Genomic DNA, 8,059 nt, shown 5'->3' with positions numbered 1-8,059 from the left:
CCCATTCCAGCCCTCCTCCCCCCCCCATGCCCTGACTCCCTCTCCCACCCACGTGCTGCCCAGCTGTCACCGGCCCTGAGCTGGGCACTCCGCCTGCCTGCCCCACTCATGAATCGCCAGCATTCACACTCTGGCCCCAGAGCCTCCACCTGTTCCCCTCGGTCTGAGCAGCAGGGCTGTGTGGCCCCATCTGTTGTCCTCCATCCAGGAGTCAGTGCAAAAGACTAAACTTCAAAACCCCCAGCTTCCACCTGCCAGGATGTGGGTGGGGAGGACCGGCTGAGAGGCAAGGGTCTGAATCAGGGGCATCCTTGGGTCCTGGAAGAGCAGGTCTTGTTCACTTCCCCCCACACACACACCCCCGGGCCCACCGGTACTGTCTGAAACAACAGACATACCAGCTGCGGGAGGCGGCGGGCAAAAACACCACGCTTCCCAAAAGGACATTTGCATATTTAGTAACATTCCCCTATTATGTTTCATTTCTTCATGGCCAGCGCTGCCGGAATCTGGACTGGTCAGTGGACAATGTAAACAGAAAGACACAACAGTGGCAACATTCATTTAATTAATTTTTTGTTATTCAAGCAAGATGTGAATTCATTTTCCTTGATGAAAAATAAAAAAATGAAACCATTCGAGTTGAGGCTCAAATTCCCTCTGACCAGTCCCCCACAGCCAGACCCCTTTTCCTAAACAAAGAGGGGACCACTGTTATCAGACTGTCCATATATTTGAGTAATATATCCTCAGAAAACCTAGGGTATTGTCCTGTGGGTTTGGGTTTTGCTGTTACTTTTTACATAAATTGTAACTACAAATATTCTGCAACTAAAGTCACTTAAAAAAAAGGTTTAATCTGTCTGAGCTGGTACATATAGATCTACAACAATCTCTTTAAATGCTACATAATGTTCTGAGTAGGACACATCACGGTACTCTTGGCTGTTTCCCTACTGACAGACATTCAGGTTGTCTCTCTTTTTCTTCCATGACAAACATTGTGTCCCTGTCCGAGGCTTGAGCCTTCTCGTCATAGTCCTGCCTGATCCTATGTTCCCACCCCTTGTGGGCAAGAAGGTTTGTCATTTAGTGTTTTAAGGGTACACAAATAGCAAAAATGACTTTAGGAGAATTTTCATAGCCAATTTGTTCTCATTTTTTTTAATCCTGGGTTCCACTGAGATGATTTCTTTTTTTTTTTAATATAATTTATTGTCAATTTAGCTAACACACAGTGTATACAGTGTGCTCTTGGCTTCGGGAGTAGATTCCTGTGATTCATCGCTTACATACAATACCCAGTGCTCATCCCAACAAGTGCCCTCCTCAGTGCCCATCACCCATGTTCCTCTCTTCCCTGCCCCCTGCCATCAACCCTCAGTTTGTTCTCTGTATTTAAGAGTCTTTTATGGTTTGCCTCCCTCTCTGTTTGACTATTATTTTCCCCTTCCCTCCCCCATGGTCCTCTGTTAAGTTTCTCAAATTCCACATGTGAGTTAAAACACGTATCTGTCTTTCTCTGACTGACTTATTTCACTTAGCGTAGTACCCTCAAGTTCCATCCATGTTGTTGCAAATGGCATGATTTCATTCTTTCTCATTGCAAGTAGTATTCCATTGTATAGACAAACCACACCACTAAGATGATTTCTGTATCCACTTGGGGGTAAATTACTCTTCTGAGAAAGAGAGCTGTGGTCAAGGAGGCAGAAGGAGACACAAGAGAGAGCGAAGAGAGGAGCTAGTGAGCAGGGGGGATCATGAAAGAGAAGTAAAAACACCTGCATATTACAGCCCTCTCTGCAACAGGGAAAACCCAGAGCAGTCTGGCAGAAAGGAAACAGTTAAGTGAAACTTGGCGTATCTGTTCTACGGAATATTATGCAGCCATTGAAATGATAATTATGAAGACCATGTAGGAGCATGGAAAATGCCTCTGATATTAAGTTAAAAAGTAGACTACGGAATTAAAACTGCATTATGATTACAACTCGGCAAAATGATGTGGGCATACAAAGACAGGAAGGGAATCCAGACAAATGAACACAACCGGATTTGTTGTGGTAGCAGAATTGTGGGTGCACTGTTATTATCACTTATTTCCATTACCATTTCCATAATATTGTTTTGTGTAATATAGGATTAATGCTAAATAGCAACTGGAAGAAGGCAGGGAAGGAAAATGAATAAAAGAAAAGAAGAGAGGGAGAGAGGAGGTCATGGATGAAGAGATGAGGAAGGGAGGTTGGAGTAAAAGCTTGTGTTCTGGGGGTTGGACCATCTTGAGCAGTCATGTCAGCCACAATGTTGGCTCAGGCTGTTCCTCCAGTGTCCTTGGTCTGAAAACAGTTTTCGCCGTACCCAGAAGATGTACACTCCCCCTCCTGCTGCCCTCTAGTATTTTTTAAAGCCTACCGAGGAATGAGGGATACCACGTTCAGGATTTTAAGGGACTCGGCCTAGCGGGTAGGGAGAGATGAAGGCTAGCTACGTACGCAGTAACAGATAATCAACATATACTCAGCTAGAGGTCTAATCCTCTGAAGTTGGAGGCTATGGGGTCCCAGAAGCCTTCACAAGCTGGGGCTCAAAAAGAGGCAGGAGATTGGCAGGTAGAGAAAAGGGGGTAGCATCTATCTTAGGTAGAAAGCACATGTGCAAAGGCACTGGGACCTAGACACATACACACAGCACACATACACCACCATTTAGCATGGCTAAGCATAGGGCTCGGGAGGAACAGATGCGTGCAACGAGGTCTTGAATTTATCCGAGGACAAAGAGAAGCACTGCAGTGTCTGATCAGAGCAGTGGCACACTCTTGAGTTGTACCTTGGAAAGATGACCCTTGAGACAGTGAGGAGAGTGGGTGGGAGGAAGCCAACACAGAGCAAAGGAACATCAGTTAGGAGGTTATTTTAAGAGTTCTGATGGGAAGGAGCAGGACCCTAAACTGGGGCAGTTAGTGGGATGGGGGCAGAGGGACTAACTCAAGAAATTCTTACGTAGAAGCGATAGAATGTTATTCATTCATGCAGCGAGCATCTTTGAGGGTCTGCTAATGGCATGAGGATTCAGAGATGGAAGATAAGTCTCTGTCCTAAGAGGGGACAGGGAGACAGATGGCTCTAGATAGATGTGCCACAGTAGGGATAAGCCAGTGAGGGGGGACTGGGAAGGGGGAGGGAGTCAGGGACAGATGGGATGTGGGAAGGCAGGGAGGTGCTTCTAGGTCCCTGCCTCAGATGTTAAATGGACAGTGGAGCCATTGACTGGGTCAGCGAGTGCAGGACAAAGGCGTGTCTGCAGGCAGATGATGACTGTGACTTGGGCCTCTCAGTCTTGTTTCGCTCATACCCCACCGAGAAGAGCCAAACGTGGCTTAGGCTGCCTGTTGCCATCCCAGTTGAATGAATCACATGGGAGGCACCTAGAATAGTTCCTGGCACAGGGTAAGTGCCCAACAAATGCTAACTTAAAGGAAACAAGTAAAACGTGCAGAAACCTACAGCAAGATTCACACTTAACAGGCTGCCTCTCTCCATGAGACCAGGGAAAGACTTGTGGTCCTGTGGCCCAGAAAGGCAGTCTACCAGAGACTTTTGGCCAAACCAGATCTCAACCTCCCAAGAAGAGGTTGTTTAAAAAAAAAAAAAAAAAAGAGTGTGGCTAGAGGTGCCTGAGTGACTCACTTGGTTAAGCGTCTGACTCTTGATTTCGGCTCAGGTCATGATCTCATGGTCATGAGATTGAGCTCCCCATTGGGCTCTGTGCTGAGCATGGAGCCTGCTTGGAATTTTCTCCCTCCCTATCTCTCTACCCCTCCTCTCTCTCTTCCTCCCTCTCTCTCTCTCTCTCAAAATAAATAAACTTAAAAAAAAGAGAGAGAGTATGTGTGTGTGGCTATAAACATGCAAAAACAGAGTTCACTGCTGATATGGCTCCTGCAAAGAAAAGCAAATTTGGGGGCAGAGGGGTCTCAGCAGTTTAGTCCCATTGAAAGAAGTCTGAACAGCATCCATCACTTGTTTGATGAGTATGGACCATGCACTTTGCAAATCACACTCATAGCATGATACCATGGAGCAAGTCACCAAAATTGTGAATTTCTTTCTTTGTGAACTTTTGTTCGAAGTTTGGAAGAAGAGGAAGCAGAGGATGGAGACATTGTTTATGTTGATGCTGTTGGGTGATGACATCATGGAAACTTGTCGGAAAGATTTACTGAACTGCTTTCCCACCACAGAATTAAAAGGCTTTGAGGGACCCAACTCATCAGACCTCAGGCGGCTCACGTCTTACTGATGTGACAAGACTTGTAAACACTCTCATCTTGAATGTAAAACACTGCTGATGCATTGGATGGAGGAAGTCCTCGTGTTGAACTTAAGCTTGGACCCAAAGGCACAGCAACCGACCACTGGAATCTGCTCTCATTTCTTATTGCTTGACTACTCTGGGCACAATGAAATCTCCAGTGGTAAAGAAAGGCAGTGCTATCTGATGGGCATGAAATCACCTTTTAGGAGAAATTCTCAGATTTTGATAAGTATGAATTTTGCTCTAAGTTTCTGTACTTTTTACCCTTTTAAAGTTAACATCTACCAAGTGTTTATATATTCCAGGCACTATCCTTTGCCTCACAATAAATCTGTGGGGTACTTTCTAGTATTACTCTCATTGCACAATAATAAAATGGAGACACAGACAGGTTAAGGAGCAAACTTAAGTGGGAGACCTTAAGTGGGACTCTGACCCCAGCAGTTTGACGCCAGTGGCTCTTGACCACTTTTTGTAAACTTGAGGATGGATCCAAATCACAGAGCCGCAGCCCTGACAGTGGGGCTTTATCTCCCCAGAGCTTTTATGATGAAAGTGAGTTACACTCACCAAGTGGACTCACTTCTCCTAGAATCTCAGAACACACTGGATAATGCACCTGTTGTGTCATCCCATCCATTTCTTTCTTCTCATAAAACGACAGAGAAGAACGCTGAGAACTGTCACTGGTGATGTATATCCGGGGCCTGTGTCGACACGTGCCTGACCGGAGGACACTCCGCTGCTCCCTTTGTTAAACACCTGTCCTCAAGGACCCCACCGATACTCTCAAAACCCACAGCTAGCACAGGCCCTCAGGAGTGCATTTCTGTACAAACTGTGTTCATTCCATTTGTACTGAGTTTGTGTTGCTGTTAAAGATCCATGCATTTGTTCAGCTAGCTTCACTATTGTTATTAATTTTTAAAAGTGGTGGGCTTCCGGTTCTAAAGTATAGCAGAGGAATTTACTGACTGACCTTCTCACTAAAGACAACTAAAAATACTGGACAAAATAATTTAAAAAACTTTCTGGACTCTTTAGCCACATCTGCTGTGAAAATGAAGGCCATTCTCAGCAATCAGACCATCAACATTCCAGAAAACATCGGCATCACTCTGAAGGGATGCGCTATTACTGTGAAGGGCCCCAGAGGAACCCTGCGAAGGGACTTCAATCACATCAATGTGAAACTCAGTCTCTTCGGAAAGAAAAAGAAGAGGCTCTGAGCTGACAAATGGTTGGGAAATGAAAATGAGCCAGCTACCATTCGCACTCTGTGTCGTCGTGTACAGAGCATGATGAAGGGCATTATACCTGTTACAAGATGAGGTCTGGGAACGCTCACTTTCCCATCAATGTCATTCTCTGCTCAGGAGAATGGTTCCCTACCTCCTACACTGTTGGTGGGAATGTAAACTGGTACAGCCCCTCTGGAAAACAGTGTGGAGGTTCCTCAGGAAACTAACAATAGAACTCCCCTATGACCCAGCAATAGCACTGCTAGGAATTTACCCAAGGGATACAGAAATGCTGAGGCATAGGAGCACGTGTACCCCAATGTTCATAGCAGCACTCTCCACAATAGCTAAAACATGGAAAGAGCCTAAGTGTCCATCAACAGATGAATGGATCAAGAAGATGTGGTTTATCTATACCATGGAATACTACATGGCAATGAGAAACAATGAAATCTGGCCATGTGTAGCAACGTGGATCGACCTTGAGGGTGTTATGCTGAGCGAAATAAGTCAGGCAGAGAAGGACAAATATCATATGTTTGCACGTATAGGAGGATTAGGAGGAACTTAACAGAGGACCAATCGGGAGAAGAAGGGGGGAAATGGTGGGGGAAAGGGAGAGAGGCAAACCATGAGAGACTCTTGAATGCTGACAAAAACTGAGGACTGATGGATGTTGGGGGGAGGAGGGATGGGCATGGAGGAGGTCACTTGTGGGGATGAGCACTGGGTGTTATGTGGAAACTAATTTGACAATAAACTATTTGTAAAATAAATAAATAAATAAATAAATAAATAAATAAATAAATAAAAATAAAATAAAATAAAATAAAAAAAAGGAGAATGGTTCCCTAGTTGAGATCCGAAATTTTGTGGGTGAAAAATATATCCGCAGGGTTCAGAGGAGGCCAGGCGTTGCTTATTCAGTATCTCAACTGCAGAAGGATGAGTGAATTCTTGAGGGAAATGACATTGAACTTGTATCAAACTCAGCCACCTTGATTCAGCAAGCCACAGTAGCTAAAAACAAGGATATCAGAAAATATGGGGAGGGTATCTATGTTTCTGAAAAAGGAACAGTTCAGCAGGCTAATGAATAAGATCTAAATTGTCCAGCTACAGAAGAGCAAGATGCCAGGTGAAATTTTAAAGATGGAATAAAAGCTGTATTGATTTGGGGATTTTTCTTAAACCAAAACAAACACGCACACAAACAAAAACACCTCTTTAAAAATTTTTTTTTAATATTTAGTTATTTTTGAGAGAGAAAGTACACACACATAAGGAGCAGACAGAGGGAGACAGAGGATCTGAAGTGGGCTCTGCACTGACAGCAGAGAACCCAATGTGGGGCTCGAACTCACGAACTGCAAGACCATGACCTGAGCCGAAGTCAGACGTTTAACCAACTGAGCCACCCAGGCATCCCCAAAACCCTCATTTTAAATGCATCAATCCGACTGGAAGAGAATGAAAAGTGAATTTCGAAGCCTAAAGTCATGAAGGCAGGAGCCCAGTGAAAGCCCACTGATGTCAGCATTTACGAAATTTCACAAACCTCACAAGGCATTGGAAGGCTTGTCAAAGGTGAGGAGTCTAACAGGAGCCTGCACCCCCAACAAAAACCTATAAACCTGGAGCCCAAAGCACAATGTATTATAAGGGTGGATTCAAAATAAATCCACGCTCCATCTACTTCCCTTAAGCCTTGCACTGAACAGGAGGGAGAAAAACATCTCTCTTGAGAATTAATGGCCAGCCAGCCATTGTGCAGTTTTGCTGCCCAAATCCACGTTATCTAGGTGGCCCAAGTATTTACTTTCTTGCAGTCTTGAGCGGGTACTGCCCTCAGGTGCCTCACAGTAGCAAATGAAAAACAGTCCTGGAAGAAAACACCTTCAACCCAGGGCCTGGAGAATGGCCACAGGCATAGTTCTGAGATACTATGAGCTGATAGTAAAAACAAATCACCGAACACAAAGAAACAGGATACCGTAAGTGAGGTCCCACAAGCAAAAAAAGAGAGAGCATAGTGGCTCACAGTTCAGGGCAAGTTTGCCCTGCAGGGGATACTCTTGGTTGTCATAACTGGAAAGGGGAAAGTGTGGGCTACTGGAATCTAGTGTGTGGAGGCCAGGGAAACTGTTGAACATGCTATAATGCACAAGACAGCTTCCACAATATGGATTAGTGTTTAACCCATAATGTCAACAGTGTCAAGGTCGAGAAGCCCTGAAATCACAGAATCAAACCTGCAAAGCTTCTGTTTGGGAATTATCAGAATAGTATATGCAAGAAGTAAAGGGGCAAACTTAAAATATAAAAGAAGAAATCTGACAGAGGAGTAAAGAGCAAGGGAGTGTATTATCAGGCAGATTTAAAGCAGAACCAAAAAAGTTCTAAAAATGACCTAAATAAAACAACTGGAGTTAAAAATTAGTGGAAAGGGGCGTCTGAGCGGCTCAGTGGGTTAGGCATCTGACTTCAGCTCAGGT

General features: G+C 44.6%; 1 pseudogene; it reads left to right on the top strand.

Moving 5' to 3' along the window:
• Positions 1-5,384: 5,384 nt before the first annotated feature.
• Positions 5,385-6,664, top strand: LOC120228959 (annotated as a pseudogene).
• The last annotated feature ends 1,395 nt before the right edge of the window (positions 6,665-8,059 follow it).

The sequence above is a fragment of the Hyaena hyaena genome, unplaced genomic scaffold (genome assembly GCF_003009895.1).
Source record: "Hyaena hyaena isolate Hyena2069 unplaced genomic scaffold, ASM300989v1 scaffold_28, whole genome shotgun sequence".
Classification (NCBI taxonomy): Eukaryota; Metazoa; Chordata; class Mammalia; order Carnivora; family Hyaenidae; genus Hyaena; species Hyaena hyaena.
This window is presented reverse-complemented; position numbering and strand designations above follow the sequence as displayed.